The 25,635-nt window shown below is 39.8% G+C and overlaps 1 protein-coding gene across 3 annotated transcripts in view; it reads left to right on the forward strand.

Annotated features, from left to right (window-relative positions):
• Positions 1–38: 38 nt before the first annotated feature.
• Positions 39–25,635, forward strand: part of CNST (consortin, connexin sorting protein) — a 114,221-nt gene continuing 88,624 nt past the window's right edge. For all 3 annotated transcript variants that reach the window (XM_027610790.2, XM_027610789.2, XM_027610791.2), the window contains exon 1: positions 39–273. The gene's annotated coding sequence lies outside the window, so the exon portion shown is untranslated. The remainder of the gene's footprint in view (positions 274–25,635) is intronic.

Genomic DNA, 25,635 nt, shown 5'->3' on the forward strand with positions numbered 1-25,635 from the left:
CTCTATGGTTGTCCGCCCCCTCCTCCCCCCACGCTTCCTCTCTAGCCGTTCGCGCTCTATGCTCCGCGGTCGCGGGCCGCCCGCCGCCAGCCGGCCAGCGGGGAAGGGTGCGCAGAGGGAGGCGGGGCGGGAAGGCAAGAGGTGTCCTCTCCACCGGAGCGGCGGGAGACCCGAGTAGGCTCTGTGACAGCTCTTCGGCCGCCATGTCAGCGAGCGGGGCTGGAAGCATACCCGGCGCCCAGCCGTAGCCCTGTGTTCGCCTGCGACTCCCAGGTGAGGAGAGGATGAGCGGGATGTGGGGCGCCGGCCGGCTGGCGTCCGCGGCGGGAAATCCCCCCCGGGACCCCCTCGCTCCTCCCCCGGCGCCGCGCGCAGCCTCTGCGCTCCTGGTGCGGGGCAGTCCCGTGCCCTCCGCGCTCGCCCGCGCGCCTGTGGTTCCTGCAGCCCGGTGTCCGTGCCGCGCTCGCCCCCCGCCGCTGCTCTGGCTCCCCACCCCGGGGACCGTCCTTGTTTGCCTTCATACCTGTCTCCTCCGCCACCACCGAGAACCGCCCGGGGACTCCCTTCCGGACCTCCCTCTGGGTCGGTATCTACCATAATTTTTGTGTTTAATTTGCGTGTTAAACATTTAAAGTTAAGGCTTTTTAAAATTAAGGGTTAGCTTTAAATCCATTTGTAAGCTTAGAAAGGTTACGACCTTAGGATGCTTATTTTGATCCCTGCATAAACTTACTCAGATACATACTGTGGAATGCAATTTTGAAGACCAATTCCAAAGACTCTAAAAATAGGATGCTCTAATGGAAATTTTGGCAGTCTTCTTACCTATTGGGCAATGTTAGAAGACTCGAGTCTCTGAGAGTGATTTCGGGGTTTAAGGATTATACTCAGAAAGAGACTTACCCGGTACTCTACACCAGGGCAGGAAACTGTAGCCAATCAACACCCCCATTAAAATATGTGCAATCCTTTCTGCTTACTCGACTGGGAGCGTAACTGAGCTTTGTATTTATATGCACGAGGAAAAGGTTTCTAAGGAATGTATCACCTAGCAAATTGAAGTCTGAAGATTATACTCAGCTGATGAATGTCAAAATGGATGAAGAAGTTGACAGCCAAATATGTATGGCGTTTTGGGGATTATAAATTTTCTAGGACACCATAGAAAGTATCTCACCAACTGTTGTGGAAGCCTTGGGGACTCCTTGGTCTAAATTTTCTCAAAAAAATTTTTTATACGATTTCCCCACTGACAGTTTTCTAAAAGTGACTCTTGCATCCTCTGGACACCCAAGAAAGCTTTTCCCCCTCCATTCTTTAAAGAGCTTTCTCCTCTTCTACCCTTTTAAAAATATTTTCATAGATTCAGAAATACAGTGGGTTTTTTTCCTTAAAAGCCCTGGAGGCCTGAATACTTTTAAATCAAATAAAGAAGAAAGATGTCTTATGATAGAGGAAGAAATGGTTTGCTTCTAGAAATGTGTTGTTGAGTTTCTCACGTTTAAAATACACTTCTAAAAAAATCGCGTGCAAGGTATTTATTTTAAAATGTTTTCTTATTTCATAAGGTTTATGGACCAAAGGTAGCCTACCCAGCCCTGGAGAAATTAATGTTTCTTATTTTGCTCTTGTGTTTTTTTTGGTTGTTGTTTGTTTTGTTTTAGTTTTGAACAAGAGAGGTTATAAGTATTTCCCTTTTTATAATGTTAGTGGTTGGTTGTGGTTGAAGGTGCTTGAATAATAAAGACAAGATCTTACATATCTTTCTGAGGCCCTAGATAGTGGAAATGAAAGAAATGTTAATTTACTTTAAAGATATATCTTATAATCAGCATTCAGATCTACTTTATTAGAAAAACTTGGTTTGTGTATTTCCCACCTTATTTTCTTGAGAGGTGTAGTTTCTGCATCCTGTGCTATTTTTGCCTTTTTTTTTTAAGATTTTATTTATTTATTTGACAGAGAGAGACACAGCGAGAGAGGGAACACAAGCAGGGGGAGTGAGAGAGGGAGAAGCAGGCTTCCCGCTGAGCAGGGAGCCCAATATTATCCTAGGACCAAAGGTAGACGCTTAACGACTGAGCCACCCAGGCGCCCCTATTTTTGCCTTTTTGAAGTCAAGTAATCTTTCTTTAAAATGGTGTCAGGACAAAGTGATTCTGTTTTTACACTCTTCTTAAGTTATTTTTATTATAATCTCAGTGGATCCAGAAAATAAAATACTGCTTTTTCTTTTGGCTTTTATTTCTATTATTTTTTAAAAGATTTATTTAGAGAGAGAGAGAGAGCGTGGTGGGAGGAGCACAGGGAGAGAGAGAGGAAAAGAAGCAGACTCCCTTTGAGCGAGGACACCCACATAGGGCTCTGCCCCCCATAGCCCCAAGATTATGACCTAAGCCAAAACCAAGATTCAGAGCCCAACTGAGTCATCCAGGAACCCTTCTTTTGGCTTTTAAATGGCAGTTGTGATTGGGAAATGTCAAGTGTTAGCTCTTGTTTGCTATTAGAACTAAGACTGTGAGTCTATAGGTATTGCTATAGGGTCTAGAGGTCTGTAGCAATCCAACTGTAATGCAAGCCATAAGAGCGATGTAAAGATTCCTAAATAAAAAATAATAAAATAAAAAAGAAACAAGTGAAATTAATTTTAATGATATATTTTATTTAACCCATACAGTTTCAGGTGTAATCCATTTGGTAAGTTAACATTGAGATATTTTGAATTCTTTCATGCTTAATCTACAAAATCTGGTTTTTATACTTAGAGAGTACGTTTGAATTCAGACAAGCCACATTTCAAGTGCTTAGTAGCTACATGTAGCTAGCGAATGGCTTGGACCTTATTGGGCAGCACAAAGCTATAGGATTACTGTATGATTTTTAAGATGTCTTCCTACCCTGAGAGTCTGGGTTAAGTCCAGGGGGTAAGTTTAAAAATCCTTTTCCTAAAGTGCTGTGATACTCAAACTGAGAAGTTTGTATGGCCGGAAGAAGGTTCCAAGAAGTCTCTTCCTCTTGGTGTTGACTGTATTCACACTGAGGAGGATGAACCAGGTGCCCCAGTGCGTGAGGGTTGTAGGATGATTAGAATGCTCAGTCATTTCCTGAGGTGTCATTGTTACGGTTATTTATGTCTGCTTGTCAACAATGTGTCAAGGCCTGTGTGAGTCTCTGTCTCCTTTACCTGTGGCTGTGAAGGAGGGAGAACTTGAAGACCTACAGGAAGATTGAACTTTACTGTGAACAGTTAGAGTTCCTGCTGTTGTAGACTTAATTTCTGAATCAGTTTCTGGTCAGTTTCAGGTATGGTTAAGAGTTTTGTAAATGTGCTCCTCTCTATGATGGCATTGCTTGTCAAAGGAAAGAGATAATCTTTCCATTAAAATTCAGAAAGAAAGGGTATATTTTTGGGCTCTAAAACGCTGGGAGCCTGATTACTAGCAAACAAGTAACACGCGTTTGGTGGTTTAGATAAATTTAAAAGGATGTAATGTCACTATTTTTTAAAAAAAGATTTTATTTGAGAGAGTGAGAATGAGTGGGGGAGGGGGAAGAGAAGCCGACTCCCCACTCAGTAGGGAGCCCAAGGCAGGGCTCAATCCCAGGACCCCGGGATCATGACCTGAGGGAAATATATTGCACTTTTTATAGAAAACTACTGCCATGCTGTCTAGGTATGTGCTTTAAGTTGTTTCTGCAACGGGGTGATTTGCATGGAACCATCTCTTGTTCAGAGTTGTTAAAACTGAAAGATAACTGTTGGAAAACTAATCCTGCAACTAACTGACCTCAGTGGGATCAATAGGACCCATCATTATTCCTATCTCAACTTGTATATTCTTTTTTTTAAATTTTTTAAATTTTTTAGAGAGAGCAAGCACATGAACAGGGCGAGTGGCGGAGGGTGAGAGAACCCCAAGCAGGTGCCATGGCCAGCTTGGAGCCAGACACGGGGCTCCATCTCAGGACCTTGAGATCATGAACTGAAATCAGAAGTCACATGCTTAATCGACTGAGCCACTGAGGTGCACCTAGATTTGTATATTCTATTAAACTTCCCTAAATACTACTTTATTTGCACTATTTACATCTACATTGAATATTAAAATTCAGTGGCAAAATTTACCTGAAAGACTAATTAATATTTAATATAATCTAAGGAAAATGCCCTCTCCCCAACCTTTATGATATAAAGAAATCTTAAATTACCTGGTCAGTAAACAAAATTCCTCTGTAAAGTCTGGTCATTATAGATCTGGCACAGTGTTGGCAGTGTGTGGAGTATTAAAGCGTCAGAGACAGAACTGGGGAAGGAGATAGTGATCGGATGTTGCTTGTTTGGTGAGACATACATGCACATTATAGTAGGAGAATATGGTGTTTTCATTTGTATTTAAATTTAGATGACTGTCCATTGACACCATTTTAGTTGGATAAGAAAGATAATATATTTTGTTCCTACAAATTAGTCTTAGCAAATTTTTTTTAATTTGAAGATTAATTGAGAGTTTGGCAATTTCAGTTTTTTTTTAAAGATTTTATTTATTTATTTGAGAGAGAGAGAGAAACAGCATGAGAGGGGAGAAGGTCAGAGGGAGAAGCAGGCTCCCCGGATGTGAGATTCGATCCCAGGACTCCGGGATCATGACCTGAGCCGAAGGCAGTCGCTTAACCAACTGAGCCACCCAGGCGCCCGGCAATTTCAGTTTTTAAAGATCTTAAATGATTGAAGTGGCCTCTCCATGGATTTTATTTTTATTGAGAAATTCTATTCACATACTCACTATGTGTCTTGATACTGTTGCGGAGCATTCTCTTTAGAGCCCTGAAGATTCACACAAATATAGGCTTTTTTTTAAATTTAGGAATCATTCCCTTGGGGGAAATTATATTTCCTTTTAGCCAGGGAATACTTTTGTTTTTCATGCATTTGAAATAATTTATTTGTAATACTTTTTTTCCTTTGGAGAAAGTTTGTAATATTTTTAAAGAAGTATCACTAGTCAATTATACCTCAATAAAAGAAAAAGGAAAATTATGTCTGAACAATCTAAAAAAAAAATGTAAAACTTTTCTGAATCTTATAATAGCTTGAGATTTCTTAAATTGTTCAATCACAGTTGTGAGAGTCTGCTCTTTAACATGTTTGGAGGTGGAAACTTTGTAGCAATACCCCCAGCTCCCTGCCATCTCTTAGAACTTCCTGTTTTTCATGTTCATTAGCCATGTGGAAAGGAAAGATAGTAATGTGTCTGTCAAAATACTGACAAGTTAAGTTTATTTTTCCTTTTGACTAGGAAGAATGCTGAAACAGCGACAAATATTGTCACTTTTATTGACATTTGGTCTTTTGACTTTTTTTTTTAAGATTTTATTTATTTATTTGAGAGAGAGAGAGCACAAGAGGGGGGAAGGTCAGAGGGAGAAGCAGACTCCCCACTGAGCAGGGAGTCCGATGCGGGACTCCATCCTGGGACTCCAGGATCATGACCTGAGCCGAAGGCAGTCGCTTAACCAACTGAGCCACCCAGGCGCCCAGTCTTTTGACATTTTAAATGACAGTATCTAGGCATTTTAGGAATTAGTAATATTTTGTAATTTTATCTGTTAGTCTCTTATGAGAATACTTAGCCTGTTTTTCCTGGAAGACTACTACCTACCTAAATAATTACTGTTTTTTTCCTATGTTAAGTGCATCTAGAAAACTCAGTGCATTCAGTGGCTTGGTTTTCTAATTTGAACAAAGGCAAACTAACATTTTAAAGCATCTTTTATACTAGAGATTTTGAAATAATTTCCTTAAAATATATGAACTTTATGATAAGATACAGAATGCTGTTGTTTCTGAGTATTTCAGAGCATACCACTTACATTTTTATTTTATGCATACATTGCTTTTCTTGCTGTTTTTCTCTTCTGCAGGTATTAAAACTGTACAACTAAATCTTAAAAAAAGTTTTTAGGTGAAGTGAAAAACATTGCTTAAGATTTTTCAATGAGGGGGGGGCGCCTGGGTGGCTCAGTTGGTTAAGCCACTGCCTTCGGCTTAGGTCATGATCCTGGAGTCCCGGGATCAAGTCCGGCATCGGGCTTCCTGCTCAGCGAGGAGCCTGCTTCTCCCTCTAACCCTCCCCCATCTCGTGTACTCTCTCTCTCTCATTCTCGCTCTCTCAAATAAATAAATAAATCTTTAAAAAAAAAAGACTTAAAAAAAGATTTTTCAATGAGAACTTTTTTTTAAAAGATTTTATTTGACAGAGAGACAGCGAAAGAGGGAACAACACAAGCAGGTGGAGTGGGAGAGGAAGAAGCAGTCCGTCCCCCCCACCCCCAGCCGAACTGGGGGCCTGATGTGGGGCTCATGTTGGGCTCCATCCCAGGACCCTGGGATCATGACCTGAGCCAAAGACAGATACTTAACGACTGAGCCACCCAGGTGCCCCTATGAGAACTTATTTTTTTTTTAAAGATTTTATTTATTTATTTGAGAGACAGAGAATGAGATAGAGAGAGCATGAGAGGGGGGAGGGTCCGAGGGAGAAGCCGACTCACTGCTGAGCAGGGAGCCTGATGCGGGACTCGATCCTGGGACTCCAGGACCATGACCTGAGCTGAAGGCAGTCGCCCAACCAACTGAGCCACCCAGGTGCCCGAGAACTTATTTTTGTGAAAATGTATTTTATTTACTGAAACCTAGTGGAGTTATTTCTTTTGTACCTTATGAAGCACCAAAGATTACTTCCTTCAGTTTTTTTCTTTTTCCCCTGCTTGTGGAGCATGAAGATGGTTTACTTAACTCAGGTCTTAAAAGGATTCATACCAAGTAATCATGATTTCCTCCCTCAAGTTCAACTCAGATGAAGAGTGGAAGTTTGTGGAAACTACGCTGAGGAGTAAATTATGAAATTTGATTTCCTGGAAAAGGCTTTATATCATTTGTGACTTCTTAATCCAAATTCAGTCACCAGGCTTTATTTTCTTCAACATCTTAGAAAGTAATCACTTACTTTCTTTTGCTCCAATAGTTAAAAAAAAATTTTTGTTGTTGTTGTTGTGGACTTCTTTACCATCCCAATCAGAGCTACACCGATTGCATTGGGAAAGCACTGTAAAGAGCCAAAATTAGTGACAAGGTCATGTGACTTCCTTATTTTAATCCTATAATACATGTTTTGTGACTGAGGAGAGAAAAAAATGGTTTCTCAGTCTTACATCTGAACTCTGGCTTAAAAATTGATCTCCTAGGTCTTCTATCCACCAAAGCTCGTATTTTCACAAGCCAGAGAAAGATGTTTCATATTCGCCTAAAGTAAAACAGCATTTAATTCAGAAAGTAGTTTTAATTATATCATGTGGCTTCTTTAATTATAATTTTGTGGATTTTGATGCCTACCGGCTTTTTGTCCTTTTTCAGCTTTATACCTGGGGAAAATGTAGGGATTCCCTAGTGAAGCCCAAGAGGGCTTTGACCTTTGTCAAAATGGCTTGCCTTCCCTGACAGCTTCAAAGAGTATATACCTATGTGTGCAAAACATGAGCAAAAATTCTGCTCCAGGAACACTTATCGAGGCTGAGGAAACAAATATTTTAAGAATGTCTGCCTTATAACTAAAGCTTCCATGCACTTGTATAGTACTTTGTATTTTGTTTAGCCTTTGCTGGAGAGTTTCCATTCTGTTCTAGCTCTTCAGAATATGTGAAAAGATATCCAGAATGCCCCAAAACTTACTCTGCTTTACTTCACCTTTTTGGTTTCTATTCTTCTGTCTTCTATGGAAAGTTCAAAAGTCAGACAGGTCATGGTTTATTATAGACTTCAAGTGGGGGAGGAGTACAAACCTTATTCCTTCCCTCTTTCCTCTCCTTCCTTCTCTGTTACAAAAGTAATCATGCTCCAAAGAGAAAAGGTAGATAAATTTTAACTTGAGGAAAACATGTTATTCAAAAATTAGTGGAAGCTTTAATTTAGAGTCAGAATCCATTGGTCTGTCAACCTACTTAAGATGTCAGATAGATTTGTCAGGAAGAAAGTTAATACAAGTATACTTTGGGTACACAGACATAGGCCATACTAGAGCGTATTTAATAGCATCTCTTTTTATCGTGTATGTTTTCTCCAGGGACTATTCGCCACTGAAATAAAACATCTTTGGGGAAAATCATATTCTACCAATAATCTTTTAAAACACCCTAAAGTATCCTTCTCTGGGACAAATTTTTTTATCTATTGGTTTATCTTTTTAGAATTTATAACCTAGAATAAACTGCCTTGTTCTGGCATTCTTTCATTTCCTAAAATCCCATCAAAATACATTCTCTTGAATAACTAACTAAAAGAAAGCATATTCACTTTTACACCTGTCTCTCTTCCTGCCTTTCTGTTAACTTTCAGTATGCTCTAGATGTAAATCAACATGTCACTATTAGGCCAGACAAAAATGCAGGAGCCTGGAGTTCTTGATGTGCTTGGTCTGGGTAATGCTGGGAGGGGTGGCAGCAAGCCACTGACACTGCAAAGGGGTAGGAAATGAGAGCTAGGTAATGGGATGTTGGTAGCGGCCTATTGGAGATGTTGGGGGCTCATCTGAGATGCAGAGATGGTTTTAGTGCCAGTAACAACATCAGACTGGGGTGATACTAGCTAGCTCCACTGGCCAGACGGTAAGATGTAACCACCGATCTGAGACATGAAGAAATATTCATTCCACAAGTGTTTCAAGTTACTGTTTTTATTGTAAAACACAAAGGTACTTGTTTTCAAAAGAGAAGTCTGCCTCTGGTATGCAGGATGGATTGAAAGGGCTCTGTGAGACAGTTAGAGCCTTAATTAAAAGTAAATATGTCAGCCTAAGCTCATTTTGAAATTTCCTAATAACTTTGGAAATGACAGAATTAATGAGTTTTTACTTCTTGTTCAAAAGAAGAATAGAAACTAAGAGAACTCCTGGCTTAGATTTTGTGATTTAAAAATAGTGTTAAATTGTGTTTGATGCTGTATGGATTATGTTTTTTATCCTAGTTGAGTTCATTACTTAATTTTACTGATAATCCATATGAACTTACACATTACAGTATACATGTGTATGTACACATTACAACATTCATACACATTTTGGTGAATAATTTTGAAATATGGTGGCTTGTGAATGAATCTAAACCTAGCATTAGGTCCTATCAGTTTAATGGCTAATGTTTGAGCCCATAGGTGAACCATATTTTACTAAGTACTGTGAGAAATGCAGTGGAAATCAGCATTTTCACCAAATATTTGATGAAATATACACGTCACAAGTATATTTACACACTTTTATCTCTTTATGTAGATTTGTTTTAATTTTTTAGGCAGGAAAAGAAAAATATATGAAAAACTTTTGTTGGTTAGTATAATTTATAATTAATGCAGTAAATATTGTGTAGAATTTTTATTTTATTGGAATTTCAAATGCCACCTTTTTTACTTAGGATTTAGTAAACATACAGGGACAGATTCTATAACAGTTGAGATGAGTTGATTTCTAAGATCTGTAAAGTTCCTCAGTAGAAGTCTATACTTTGTGCCCTTGAAAAATGGCTTTGTAGGAACCCCTATTTCTCTAGGTTATTGGCAAATATATCAGGCAACTCTTTGATGGTTCTAAATAGAACAAATAAACAATTGCTGTCTTCTGAAATGGTGGATAAACACATGTCCCAAAAGGAAGAAAACCCACAGTGTATTACATGAGATAATATGTGTCAAAGTGACTACCTTCCATGGTATGTAGCATACAGAAAGCACTTGGTAAATGGTGTGTTTGTTTTAAATTTGCTAAATGTTTGTGATAATCTGTATTTACTTGTATTATTTTCTTTTTAGCGAGATGAACAATATTAATATTTAGATTAGCGGTAGCATTATTAGCAATTTTTTTTAAAGGTTTTATTTATTTATTTGACAGAGAGAGACACAGCGAGAGAGGGAACACAAGCAGGGGCAGAGGGAGAGGGAGAGCAGGATTCGGGAGCCTGATGTGGGGCTCGATCCCAGGACCCTGGGATCATGACCTGAGCCGAAGGCAGACGCTTAACGACTGAGCCACCGAGGCGCCCCATTAGTGATTTTTTAAAAATAGGTGTTCTTGATTCAACTTTTTAAAAAGATTTTATTTATTTTAGCACACATGAGAGCCAGGGGGAGGAGGAGAAGGAGAGGGAAAGAGAGGATCTCAAGCCGACTCCCCACTGAGTGCGGAGCCTATGCGGGGCTTGATCCCAGGACCCCGAGATCATGACGTGAGCTGAAACCGAGAGTTGGACACTTAACCAACTGAGCCAGCACCCCATGATTCAACTTTTAAAAAATTTTTTGAGTATAAAAAATGTATCTTTAAATATGCAAAATACAGGAAAGTGCAAAAAGAAAAAAAATCACTTGTACTCCCATTGACCAAGAAAAGGAACTGTTAACATTTTTGTATATTTAGTTTTTTTTAAATAAAGATTTTATTTATTTATTTGACAGAGACAGCAAGAGAGGGAACACAAGCAGGGGGAGCAGGAGAGGGAGAAGCAGGCTTCCTGCTGAGTAGGGAACCTGATATGGGGCTCAATCCTAGGACCCTGGGATCATGACCTGAGCAGAAGGTAGACACTTAATGACTGAGCCACCTAGGCGCCCCACATTTTCGTATATTTACTTTCAGTCTCTGCTGTGTGTGTAAACACAGTTGAGATCCTATCTACGATTTGTTTCAGTTTCTACTTTCCACATTTTATTGTAGATTCATAATGTACATATTTTGTGACTTTGTAGCACTTGGGGTATAAGCTCATTCACTTAGTTGCTCCTCTATTATTGAACATTTAGATTGTTTCCAATTTTTCACTCACTGCCACAGAAACCATGCGCTGTTGAACTACCTTACCCCTTAGTTTTCACATGTGTAAATGGGGGAAATAATACTTCATTGGCGTTAACAAAGATTAACTGAAGTAATGCGTATAGAATTATGTAGAGCAGTTCCTGGAACAAAATAAACCTTTAAAAGAATGCCTCCATGTTCATCTTCGTGCATAGAGGGTCCCCCCCTTTCTTTTTTTTCTTTTTTTGTTAGTATTCAGAGTATTTCCTTACCATTGATCTTCAGAAATAAAATTACTAGATCTTAACTGTTTTAATATTCTTGCTACATATTTAAGTTGTTTTCTGATAAGTTGTGCCCATTTACATTCAAATTGAGCAGCCTGTTTCAATGTGTATTTCATTGAGCCTGTAACTGGTATTGCATATCTTGTTTTTAAAAATCCGTGTTAATTTTAGATGTAAATAAGTTGCCCATTGTAGTCAGGGAAGAAGTTTTATAGAAGACTAGTAGGGAATAAACTTAGAGAGATGGGTTGCTGAGAGACTGGTTACAAGGCTTGGGAGTTGGGATTTGAGCTGATAGGGGCAGTAATGAGTTCAGGAGGCTTCTAGCTACTCCTCTTGCTTTCCGCAGCCAGCCAGTTTCCTCTTAAAACTCCTGGTCTTTGTACCTCTATTGAAGTGCCTGTCTCATCCCACCTGTCCTTATTGTCCAACTATCTAATATTTTGATTCATTTTTAATCCCCTCCGTGTCTTTTCCTGTCCAGGTGCCTGCCCAGCTAAAACAGCAGAGCAGAGCAGAGCGGAGTGTGTTCTCTGTGGGCAGGTTCACTTGAGGAAGAAAGAAGGTGGCTGAGCCAGCCAAACTTAGTTATTACCAAATTTACCAAATAGATAAATCAGTCTACCTCCCCAGAGGTGGGTAAAGAAGTCTGTCAGGAATGGGGAAGGTTTCTTTACTAACACAACTCTCAATTTTTTTTTTTTTAAGATTTTATTTATTTGAGAGAGAGAGAATGAGAGAGAGCACATGAGAGGGGTTAGGGTCAGAGGGAGAAGCAGGCTCTCCGCCGAGCAGGGAGCCCTATGCGGGACTCGATCCAGGGACTCCAGGATCATGACCTGAGCCGAAGGCAATTGCCCAACCAACTGAGCCACCCAGGTGCCCCACAACTCTCAATTTTTATATTAAACCTGTCACATTCCTAGTGATTAAAAAGAAAAAAAATTAGCATATGTTCAAGGCTTTTTAAAGTTTTTTTTCTTTTTTTTAAGATTTTATTTTTTTTTTTAAAGATTTTATTTATTTATTCATGTAAGACAGAGAGAGAGAGAGAGAGAGAGGCAGAGGGAGAAGCAGGCTCCCAAGGAGCAGGGAGCCCGATGCAGGACTCGATCCCAGGACCCTGGGATCATGACCTGAGCCGAAGGCAGACGCTTAACCATCTGAGCCACCCAGGCGCCCCAAGATTTTATTTTTAAGTAATCTCTACATCCAACATAGGGCTCGAACTTACAACCCCAAGATCAGGAGTTGCATGCTGAGCCAGCCAGGTGTCCCTACAGTGTTTTCTGAGTATAAAAATAATGCAACTTACAACTCCATGAAAAGACAATCCAGTTTAAAAATGGGCAAAGTATCTGAATAGACCTTTCTCCAAAAAGATATGCAAATGGCCAGTGAACACATGAAAAGATGCTCATTAGTCATCAGGGAAATGCAAATCAAAACCACAATGAGATAACACTTCATACCTTGAGATGAAGAAATTGGAACCCTTATACATTGCTGGTGGGAATGTAAAATGATTGACAACTGTGAAAAATGTGGTTTCTCATTAACTTAAACATCAAATTAGCATATGACCCAGCAGTTCCACTTCTAGGTATATACTGAAAAGAATTGAAAGCAGGTGTTCAAAAAAGAAAAACAACAACAACTTGTATAGGAACGATTATAGCAGTGTTATATATAGCGTCACAATAGCCAAAAGTAGAAACAACTCAAATGTCCATCAGCTGATGAATGGATAAAATGTGGTATGTTGATACAATAGAATATTTTTTAAAGATTATTTATTTATTTATTTGAGAGAGAGAATGAGATAGAGAACATGAGAGGGGAGAGGGTCAGAGGGAGAAGCAGATTCCCTGCTGAGCAGGGAGCCCGATGTGGGACTCGATCCCGAGACTCCAGGATAATGACCTGAGCCGAAGGCAGTCGCTTCACCAACTGAACCACCCAGGCGCCCACAATAGAATATTTTTTGGCAATAAAAGAAATCAAGTTTTGATAGTATGTTACCACATGGATATATCTTGAAAACATTATGCTAAACAAAAGAAGCCAGTCCCAAAAGACCACATACTGTATGATTCTGTTTATATGAAATACTTAGAATAGGCAAATCCATGGAGACAAAGTAGATGCGTGGTTCAGTGGTTGCCTGGGGTTGGGGGAGAGGGAGCTGAGAGAATGTAAAGTGACTCTTAAAAGGTATGTGGGTATGAGAGAGTGGGGAGAGCCTTTCTGGGGTGATGATGAAATATTCTAAAATTTATTGTGACAGAGTTGCACAACTTTGTGAACATACCAAAAACTGTTGAATTGTACATTTTAAATGTGTAAATTGTACAGGAATGTGAGTTATATTTCAATAAAGCTATGATTTTTAAAAACTCAATTGTAAAAAAATGCATGTTTATCACAGAAGATGTATAAAATACAAAGAAGTGCAAAAATGAAAAAAGTGAATTTATTAGAATGTTCATTTTGATGAGCTACAAGAAAATAATAATAAGGTTATTCAAGATCATCACAGTTGATACCATATTCAAGTTATGATCAGAAATTGAATTTTTACAGAGCAGCAAGCATCATATTAAATTGATGCTATTTTAGTTTTATTGGGTTTTTTTGCTTTTATTAATTTTAAAATTTGTTTTGGTTTAATAGTCGTATTGGAGTTATAAGCACATAAAAATTCTGTTTTTACTTTTTTGGGATTATAAGTAAAAATAATATGTCATGGGGGCGCCTGGGTGGCTCAGTCGTTAAGCGTCTGCCTTCAGCTCAGGTCATGATCCCAGGGTCCTGGGATTGAGCCCCACATCGGGCTCCTTGCTCGGCGGGAAGCCTGCTTCTCCCTCTCCCACTCTCCCTGCTTGTGTTCCTTCTCTCACTGTGTCTCTGTCAAATAAATAAAATCTATAAAAAAAAATAAAATAAACAAAAAGGGAATTCTTTAAAAAAAATAATATGTCAGTGCTTAAGGACCATCATTATTATTTTTTAAAAGATTTTATTTATTTATTCATGAGAGACAGAGAGAGAGGCAGAGGGAGAAGCAGGCTTTCCGCAGAGCAGGGAGCCCAACGCGGGACTCGATCCCAGGACCCTGGGATCATGACCTGAGCTGAAGGCAGACATTTAACTGACTGAGCCACCCAGGTGCCCCTATTATTTTTTTAAGAAAAATAGTGGCATAAATAGTTACAGTTGAAAGGGCCCATGTTTTTATTGCTGAGGAAATTAAGGCTCAGAGAGATGTCTTGCCTGAGCTTCTCAAACAAGTTGTGAACAGTACTTGGATTAGAATGCAGATTTTACTACTTGCAGCCAGGTGTTATTTCTGCTCTGCTTTATCACTTCTTTCTTTTCCCTGACTCTCAGTAGCTACTAATAGCTTGTCTTTTACTGCTGTTTCTTGTACATGTGCTTTGTCTCCTCAGATAGAGTGAGTAGTCTTGGACACAGATTACACCTCTTAATTTTTTTTTTTTAAAGATTTTATTTATTTGAGAGAGAGAGAATGAGAGATAGAGAGCACGAGAGGGAAGAGGGTCAGAGGGAGAAGCAGACTCCCTGCTGAGCAGGGAGCCCAATGCGGGACTCCATCCAGGGACTCCAGGATCATGACCTGAGCCGAAGGCAGTCGTTCAACCAACTGAGCCACCCAGGCGCCCCACCTCTTAATTTTTTGATTAAAAAAATTCAGTATAGTAAATTTGAAAATCTAATCAGCTTTATAAAATGACTCATGAATCAGGCAGCATCCCACCCAGCCAGTTGAGGGGAGCTCCAAAGGGCTGCAGACGAGAAAGGCTTTAAAACACAGGACAAGGAAGTCATAAACAAAAAAAAAAAGGATTATTTCAGGTGAGGTCACCTTTTGGGGGGACATAAGGGTCTTATTAGTGGATTACCTCATCATCCTTTGGGGAATAGATTGCCTTCTTAGCACTGACCAGAACATTCTTGACGGCCAGTTAAGACTACATTTCTAGGGAAGGTTGGAACTGCAGGTAGGTTAGGTTATTAAGCCCCAGTGTGGCGACTTGGCCTAAGGGAAGCCATTTTAGGCCTGTGGTTTTCTTTTTAACACGTTTTTATCCTGTTCCTCTTCCCCCTTCTGCCCCTACATACGCTGCACAGAGCCCGGTGGTATGCACTTCATAGGCACTCAGTAAACTATGTTCATAAAAGACCTTAACTGTGCCTTTAGGAAACCATGAAAACTTGGCCTTCAGAATTCAAATGAGCGCCAGAGTGGAAACATTTGGAAATCTTTGTTCTAACATGGAACGAGTAAAGTAATTTTCTTACTTTAAAAAGTTTAAAAGATTGATTTTGGCTTTTACCTTCTTAGAAAATAGCCCGCCTCTCATTTTTGATGGGACACTGCCAAGTTAACTGCTTTCTCTGAAGGTCGCTAAAGTGGACATCGTCCTTTCAGTACAGAAAAAAGTATGTACCAAGGAAATCATTAAGGTGCGAATGTTTTTGTGGTTAAAACCTTTTCAAAATTGGTAATTCATATTAAATGAAAGCTTAAGCAGCACGAGCAAACCCTGCCGCGCTGTTCTTACGATTTTGTTGTCATAAGACAACACATAATGTCCCACCACATTACTTCCTCCCCTCCCCTACTTTTATCTCCTTGTGCTAATTCTCTCTGTAGACCCTCTGACCCGTCTCTGGGTCATTTTTGAACTAAACTGTGGGCTCAGGTTACTCTGAAATTCAGTAGTCTGGGTGATATCCTGTACTTCATCCCCTATTTTATACCTATTATGCAAATCCTCAAACCATTATCTCCACTTTGACTTGGACCTCTCAGGTTACTCTTATTATTTTATGGTCTTTTACTTTTAAAATTTCAGGACATAGGGTGCCTGGGTGGCTCAGTCGTTAAGAGTCTGCCTCCGGCTTGGGTCGTGATCCCGGGGTCCTGGGATCAAGCCCTGTATTGGGCTCCCTGCTCCGCAGGAAGCCTGCTTCTCCCTCTCCTGCTCCCCCTGCTTGTGTTCCCTCTCTCGCTGTGTCTCTGTCAAATGGATAAATAAAATCTTTAAAAAATAAAAAATAAAATTTCAGGACAGTCCTATTAATAAAATAATGTCTTCATTTCAGTAAGGCCAGTCATGATTCTTCTTAGAACCAGTTTTATTACATTTGTTTCAAAGATTTTCATTTTGCCTTTTAAATGGGCATGGAATGATCTTTTATGTTTTTTCTGTCATGGAGAAAGCCAGTCAAGAATGTGAGAAGGTGAACCTTTCTAGTAAAATTGTAGTTGAAGAAAAAAAACGGACAAGCTAGTTTAAAATAAATTTGATGTTGGTCTGGTTCCATCTGTCTCATTTCTGTCTTTGGGAAAAATTTTAACAGTTCTTCTGTATTTTCTTTGAATATTTAACCTTTCTTTAATTTGTATAACATGAGCAACAAGGATTTATAATTACAGACTCAAAACTTTCTAGGTCAGAAAGTATAATAGGCCCGTTTAATTTTATTGCCTTTTGCTGTTGTTGTTTTTACTAATTCATGCTTCTTTTTTGGAATTTGCTGACTTGTTATCCTATTTCATCTTTCAGAGACAAAAATACTCTCTGGAGTTTCTCCTCTATGTCTGTTTCTTACCCCATAATATTTCTGGGTTTTTGTTGTTAAATAAATTTTAAACATCATCTTAAGTGATGTGACCATTTTTTTTCCTCGGGTAAGAGGTAGTGAAAGAGAGACATTAGTATTTTAGTCCGGTTGAGCAAGTGTTTATAAACACCTATTGTGTGCCTCAGGCACTGTAGAAGGCACAAGAAGTAACACATTCTCTTGCTTCAGACCCTTGAATTCCCCTCAGTGAATAATCTACATGCATGAAATAACTCGTGGAAAATCCTGAAGCAATAAATAAGCAAACACAAGACCGTATCCACTAGATACTTTTTATCATATTTTTTTAAAGATTTATTTATTTGAATGAGAGAGAGAGAGCACATGGAGGGGGGAGCATCAGAGGGAGAAGCAGACTCCCTGCTGAGCAGGGAGCCTGATATGGGACTCCATCCTGGGACTCCAGCATCATGACCTGAGCCGAAGGCAGTCACTTAACCAACTGAGCCACCCAGGCGCCCCTCCACTAGATACTTTTTAAACTACAGTGCTTATTTCATTTAAAAAAAAATAAGTTTTTGAAAATGTGTCATGTAGAATTTATATCACCTAGTATCTCAAACTACAACTGGACTTTTCTAAGGCCAGATAACAAAGGCTCTTAGAATTTACTTTCCTCCTTCTCCTACCTTTGTCCTAAGGCTTCCTCTTCAGTGCCTTGCTCCGATTCCACATCTGTGGCCATGGGAGGCAGCACACACTCTTGAGCCCCTGAGCCTAGGTTTGAGCCCCAATTCCGACAACTGTTTGTCCTCCGATGAGTTGTTTAACCTATCAGTGCCTGGGTTTGCTTCCTCATAAACTGGAGGTGCTAATAATGACTGCCGGACAGAACTGGTCTGAGGATGTGAGGTAATGTACACGTGGTGCAAAGTGAGCACTGTATAAACATCCACTTTTATTCTCATACTCTGTTACGATGCGGATTCTTTTTTTTTTTTGTTTGTTTGTTTGTTTGTTTGTTTTAAGATTTTATTTATTTGACAGAGAGAGACACAGCGAGAGAGGGAACACAAGCAGGGGGAGTGGGAGAGGGAGAAGCAGGCTTCCCGTGGAGCAGGGAGCCCGATATGGGGCTCGAACCCAGGACCCTGGGATCATGACCTGAGCCGAAGGCAGACGCTTAACGACTGAGCCACCCAGGCGCCCCTACGATGCGGATTCTTGACAACAAACATTCTATGGTGTCTTGTATTTGAACCTAAAGATTTTTTTTGGAATTTTGTATTTTTTTATTCTGCTCTATAACATCTGTTTTAACATAAAAATAGTGTCTGCCTCCCCCCCACCTCGATTTTTGGAGTGAATTGGTGTTACCAAAAGGGCACATTTATCACCCTTTGACTTTGCAGATCCTCAGTCAGCTTTTACTCTCTCCTCTTTACTCTTTCTATTAAATATTCATTAATCGTGCCTTGCTGCCTACCAGGTCCTCTATGTGTGTTCTCCACTAGTGTACAGGTTCTTCTCAGAGAGGGGTTCTGTCCTGTTGATGATGGTGACAATTTTAACAATTACTGAACACAATGTCATGTGTCTTGCTATCACTAAAAAATTCATTTTCATAAGCAGTCAACAAGACAGGCTTTTAAAAAACTACTTTATTTTATTTATTTATTTGTCAGAGCACAAGCAGGAAGAGTGGCAGGCAGAGGGAGAGGGAGAAGTAGGCTCCCCACTGAGCAAGGAGCCCAATACGGGACTCGATCCCAGGACCCTGGGATCATGACTTGAGCCGAAGGCAGACGCTTAACCACTTAACCAACTGAGTCACCCAAGGGGTCCCAAGATAGGCGTTTTAATATTGCAACTGAAGTATAAAGCATGACTGAAAGTGCCATTCAACGTTATCTCGACTCTTAGTAATCTCCCAAATACTTGATTATTCTCAGGGTTTCCCAAAACAGACTTACACACTGAAGGAGAATGTGTTCATTCAGCAGGCAATCCTTGACTGACGGTTCTGCATTTAGCACTAGCCTAGGCGCTAGGAGGAAGTTCTAGAAAGTGGCAGCGTATGGTAATTAACAGCGCACACTCCAAATTCACGTAAATCGGAGTTCAGATTTCAGTTCTGCTATTTACTTGCTACATAAACTAGAGCCAATTATTTATGTCTCTGTTTCCTTATCTATAGCATGAGAAAAATAGTAAAGTTTCTAGAATGAGAATGAAATGAAATAAGATGTAAAGTGTGAGCACAGTACCTGGCGTTCATTAAATGTTCAATAAATATTGCATATTTTAAAGAGCTCTTTTAGGAGAACAGGGTGGGGGCAGCTATCCAATGGACCTGGATTTCTTTCTTTCTTTTTTTTTTTTTTAAGTAGGCTCCATGCACAGAATGGAGCCCAAATGTGGGGCTTGAACTCAAGACCCGGAGATCAAGACCTGAGCTGAAATCAAGAGTTGGATGCTTAGTCGACTGAGCCACCCAGGTGCCCCCAATGGGCTTGATTTTTAACTGTCACATGGGGACAGAAAAGGAGGCCGTCAAGACTGAGCCAGGGAATCCAAATAGGGCATTGGTGCTGAGAGCTCCACATATAGCCAGGACCCTTGACATTATGTTGAAGAGAGGGGCTTCTCTGAGACGTTGTAACTGTAGATCTATTAACCCTGAGGTTTGGGGTTCATATGAATGCTTTCCTCAGCCGAGAATTAAAATAAAAGCCGTCCCTGGCTGGTAACACAACCTGGGAGGCTGGCAAAAGCAAAAGCAGTATGGAATGAGTGATCTTAAACCAGCCTACACAAAACTCCCACCAATGAAGCCCCCACCAATTTTGAGCAGAGGCTCAAAATTATAAAATTACAAAAAATTATAAAATCTCGAAATTAACAAAATAATCCACCATGAGTAAGAGTCGACAGAAACAACAAACAACACATTTAGAGTACCAAGAATTTAAAAGAATGAGCATTTTCTGACTTTAAATATGTGGGATAAAAAACATGGAAAAAGAGTGTATAAAAAATTAAAGACAGTACTCTGTGTCTTCTGGAACTAAAAGAGTCACAGAAATAAGCTGAATGGACAAATTAGCAAATTATACACAGCTAAAGAAAAGTACTTAACGGGATATTGTGAATATTTTTTTAAAGATTATTTGAGAGCGAGAGAGTGTGTGCAGGAGCGGGGAGAGGGGCAGAGGGAGAGGGAGAAGCAGACCCCCTGCAGAGCAGGGGCCTGATAAGGGGCTCGATCCCAGGACCGTGGGATCACGACCTGAGACAAAATCAAGAGTCTGTCGCTCAACCCATTGACCCACCGAGTCGCTCGGATGTTGTGAATTTTGGTTATGAATTCAAACCCCTGATTACAAAAATATAAAGAGAAATTATAAGAGAGGTTGAGTGATGTAGATGATATGGTAAGAAAACCTAATGCACATCCAACAGAAGTTACAGAGGAAGAGAGTAACGTCAGTGGGGGAGAGACAATCTTTAAGGACAGGATTACCAAAATTGATAAAACACGAACACTCAGATTTGGAAATCACAGAGTCCTAAGCAGAGTAAATAAAAGTAGATTTCTATTTAGAATACATAGCAAGAAATATCTCTGATTGGGCAGTTGACTATTTAATTGGAGTGCAAGATTTTATGACTGTGTGGACACCCAGGGACTATTTACTAGAGCGGTCTTAATTTATCTTTATGGATGACCTTAGTAGTTTCCCCTGTGTCACCTCATCTCATTCTTACAACAAAATATCAAGGCTCCTACAGCTGAACTAATTTGAGGACAGTTGTCCAGCTGATAAGTATAGGTGCCTGTTTTCAAATGGAGGAGGGAACGACTCCAAAATCAGAACGTCGCTTCATTTTGCTCCTTTTTGCCTCCAGTCTTCGCTTCCTGTTTTGAAGCGAACTTCTGCTACTTGGAATGACGGGGAATTATGTTCTTGAGAATAGTAATAAACCATACTGAGTTTCTAAATTTTTATTAAGATTTAACAACAGTTCCCTGTTTTAGTGATGCTTTCCTTGCATTAAAAAAAACCAACCGAGGGACACCTGGGTGGCTTAGTGCGTTAAGCATCTGCCTTCAGCTCAGGTCATGATCCCAGGGTGCTGGGATCGAGTCCTGCATCGGGCTCCTTGCTCGGCAGGGAGCCTGCTTCTCCCTCTCCCTCTCCCTGCCGATCCCCCTGCTTGTGCTTTCTCTCTCTCTGTCTCTGACAAATAAATAAATAAAATCTTTAAAAAAAAAAAAACAACCCAACCGGTCAGGACGCCTGGGGGCTCACTCAGTTGAGCTGCTGAGCTGCGACTGACTCGTGGTTTTGGCTCAGATCATGATCTCAGCGTCATGAGATCCAGCCCCGTGTTGGGCTCTGTGCTGGGTGGGGAGTCTGTTTCTCCCTCTGCCTGTCCCCCACTCATGCGCTCTCTCTCAAATACATAAATAAAATCTTAAAATAACCGCTCATCTTTTTTGAGTCCTAAACGTGGATTTCATTCTTGACATGTATATAGTAAAGCTTTTGTAACATTTGAGGTATATTCATCAGAAGAGAAATGAATGCATAAAAATATTAAAATCTGTGGGGGCCTGGGTGGCACAGTTGGTTAAGCATCCAACTCTTTATTTCCACTCTGGTTGTGGTCTTGGTTGCATGAGATGGGGCCCCATGGGCCTCTGAGCTCAGTGGCAGTCAGCTTGGGACTCTGTTTCTCTCTTCCTCTGCCCCTTTGCCTGTGTGGGCATGTGTATGGGTATGCAGACTCTCTCCCTCCCTCTCTCTCTCAAATAAATCTTTAAAAGTATATTGAAATCTATTTTTTTAAAGATTTTATTTATTTATTCATGAGAGACAGGCAGAGGGAGAAGCAGGCTCCCAAGGAGCAGGGAGCCCGATGTGGGACTCGATCCTAGGACTCTGGGATCATGACCTGAGCCGAAGGCAGACCCTTAACCATCTGAGCCACCCAGGCGCCCTGAAATCTATTTTTGAGTAAACTAAATTAATCCCTGAACATTTTTTTCACCAACAGGAAGACAGGACTTTGCCATTTACCAACATGCTTTTTTTTACATACCTTAGTTTAAAGGACAGAGCGAAAGGTAAGAACAATGGTAAAGGTGTTCTCTGACTTGGAAAGCCTAATTCAAGAGGCCCCATCACCCAGTTTTCAGACGTTTTTCTCTATCATCCTAAATGGATTCTATTAACTGTTATAGTACTTTGCACATAATAGATCTTTAAATATTTGATTGACTCCATACCAAAAGGAGCTATTTTTTTCGTCCTTTTTTACTGTTCCTAATTGAATTACTGTTTTCTAAAAATTGAGCACATATATATGGATTTAATTGTAAGAACCCTGGTGTCTTTTTGAAGGTTTCTTCATAGCATTAAAAAAATTTAGTTCAGGGGCGCTTGGGTGGATCAGTCGTTAAGCATCTGTCTTCGGCTCAGGTCATGATCCCAGGGTCCTGGGATCGAGCCCCACATCGGGCTCCCTGCTAGGCGGGAGGCCTGCTTCTCCCTCTCCCACTCCCCCTGCTTGTGTTCCCTCTCTCACTGTGTCTCTCTCTGTCAAATAAATAAAATCTTAAAAAAAAAAAATTTAGTTCAAAACATCCATTTACATCCTTGCTGCTTCCTTCCCTGAGTAATTTGCCTCCAGGTGCTATTTCTGTCCTATTTGGTCCTTGTAATTATACACTTTTTCCTCAACCAGTTCCGCCCACGGCTTTGGTAACAGCCACATTGGCTAGATCTTCATCGGTATCTCCATATTGTATTCAACGTCGGAATTTCTCCAAGTCCTGTCCTGGGTCCTTGTCAAGTTATGTGGTTGTTCACATGTACTCCATCGCAGCTGTAAACTCCTTGACCTTGAACATCAAGCTGTAGAATCAGAGGGTAGAAAGTGCCCCCCAGACCATCCATTTTCCTCATACATCCTGTGTGTCTGTATGTTTTTTTTTCTAATGATAACCTCCCCCACAGAACGTGCCACACGCTTTTTTAAAACTCAGTTTCTTTTGCCAGATTTCTGCCAGATCCTGTGAAGATTTTTTTATATATACATATATACACGGAAATAATTCAGGGAAGATTTTATATAGTGAGGGTGGCTGTACTGTGTTAATACTTTTCTGAAGTTTTTTCTGGCAATAAAATTTTCTGAGTGGGATATACTTACAAAGGAGTTGTGTGGGAAGATAAAAATTCTTTAAAATTAGGTAGAGTTATTTAGCTGTAGCTCTGTTCAGGGCATGTACTTGAGAAATAATTTATTCCAGAATACTGCTGCCAATGAACAATAAATTGAGAATTCTTGGAAAAGATAGTTAATTCTTACATACTTTAGGAAAAGATGTAAGATATAGTTCAAAATGCATTATTGATGTTGGAGATGATGAATTAGACTTTGTCACTAACTGATCTAAAATAAAATACGTGAAAAATAAAAGAATCCTTTTTTTAAAGGTAGCCAGAAAAAAATAAGAAATTAGAGAAAGATGAGATTTTGGGGGGTAAGATGGTTTCAAGCTTATAGAGAAGTTGCAAGAATAGTGTAAAAGAATTCCCCTACATCCTTCCCACAGATTCACTGTTTCAAGTTTGCCCATTCGCTTTATCACTGTCTTCTACCTGTGTATACATAAGTAAATATATGTGTATATGTTTGTGTTACACATTCACACATATACACACAGACATTTTTTTCTGAACCATTTCAGAGTACTTTGCAGACATGTCTTTTGGTTCTAAATATATTGGAAGGTAAATTTTCTAAGAATAAGGACATTCTCTTACATAACCACAGTGTAGTTATCAAAGTCTGGAAATGCAGTGTTGATACAATACTGTTATCTATTCTTTAGTCCATATTTAAATTTTAATTTTGAATTTAATTTTAAATTTTAATATTTAAATTCAAGTTTTGACAATTGTCTTTTTTTCCCAGTCCAGGATCCCACACATCACACATTGCATTTACTGTGTTTTCTTAGCCTCTTTTAAATTGGAATATTCCTCAGTCTTTCTTCTTTATTGATCTTGACATCTTTGAGGACAGGGCAGTTATTTTGAAGAATGTCCCTAAATGTTTGGATTTAGGCTATGCATCTTTGTCAAGAACACCAGAGAAGTGGAATTATGTCCTTTAAGGTGAATCCCATCAGGAGGTGCATATCAGTTTGTCGCATTTTTGGTGATCTTAACTTTAATCACTTGTTCAAGGTGGAGTTCGTCAGATGAAACTTGTACCCACTCATTTTGACACCCATTAGTGATTCTTGACTGAATTAGCTATTACTGGGATGGTAGCAAAGGAGCAATTTTTTTATAACCATTATCCTTTCTACATTTATTAGTTGGTATTCTACTGAAGAAAGAGTTGTCTCTTCCTACTTATTTATTTATGTATATTACCTATAAGCCCTTGGATTCCTATCTTATCAATGGATTATAATCCATCATCTTGATGCTCAAATTCTGCTGCATTTTGCCTTCAGGCTGTTTCCTTCATCCTTTTGACATTTCCCCATATTTCTGAATTTACTCACTTTCTGGCATCACAAAGTATTCCAAGCTCAGCTTGTACTTTCTTTTCTCCCCAGTCTTGGAATCAGCCATTCCTCAAAGGATCAATGGTTGCTTTTAGTGGAGGATGGTTCTTTAGAAACCAAGATCTGGGGGCGCCTGGGTGGCTCAGATGGTTAAGCGTCTGCCTTCGGCTCAGGTCATGATCCCAGCGTCCTGGGATCAGGTCCCCCATTGGGCTCCCTACCGGGAGGCGGGAAACCTCCTTCTCTCTCTGCCTCTTTCTCTCTCTCTCTCTGAATCTCATGAATAAATAAAACATTAAAAAAAAATAAAGAAAGAAACCAAGATCTTGGAGCTAGACTTCAATGGCACTGGGTCATTGGTTCTAGATTTTTTCAGTGAACAAAACTGGGCAATATATGTATGTATGCCGTGTATTTATTTCTCTATCTCATCTTAAAACCATGAATTCATGTGATCCCTCTAATTCCAATCTAAGATCACAAGATTTATTCTAGTCTCCATTATTATGGAGGGTTTGTTGGGCTTCTTTTCCCCAATATTATAACTTCGGCTTTATTTAAATTATTGAAGGTCACATATAAAAATAGCTCTTTAGGGGCGCCTGGGTGGCTCAGTTGGTTAAGTGACTGCCTTCGGCTCAGGTCATGATCCTGGAGTCCCGGGATCGAGTCCGGCATCGGGCTGCCTGCTCAGCAGGGAGTCTGCTTCTCCCTCTGACCCTCTTCCCTCTCGTGCTCTCTATCTCTCATTCTCTCTCTCTCAAATAAATAAATAAAATCTTTAAAAAAAATAGCTCTTTAATTATTGTTAATGAGTTTAATTACTGAATGATTTTTTTATGCTTTTATTCAAATTCCAGTTAGTTAACATACAGAGTTATATTAGTTTCAAGTGAACAATATAGTGATTCAACGCTTCCATACAATACCCGGTGCACATCAGAAATGTACTCCTTAATCCCCATCACCTAGTTCACCCATACCCCACCCACCTCCCCTCTGGTGACCATCAATGTGGTCTCTACAGTTAAGAGTCTGTTTCTTGGTTTGACTTCCTCTCTCTTTTCTTTTTTTCCCTTTGGCTCATTTGTTTTCTTAAGTCCCACATATGAGTGAAATCATATGATATTTGTCTTTTTCTGACTGACTTATTTTGCTTAGGATTATATTCTAGCTCCATCTATGTCATTGCAAATGGCAAGATTTCATCCTTTTTATGGCTGAATAATATTTCATTATATATGTGTGTGTGTGTGTGTGTGTGTATACACACACACACACACACACCAAATGTCATAGTTAA

Source organism: Zalophus californianus, chromosome 10 (genome assembly GCF_009762305.2).
Source record: "Zalophus californianus isolate mZalCal1 chromosome 10, mZalCal1.pri.v2, whole genome shotgun sequence".
Classification (NCBI taxonomy): Eukaryota; Metazoa; Chordata; class Mammalia; order Carnivora; family Otariidae; genus Zalophus; species Zalophus californianus.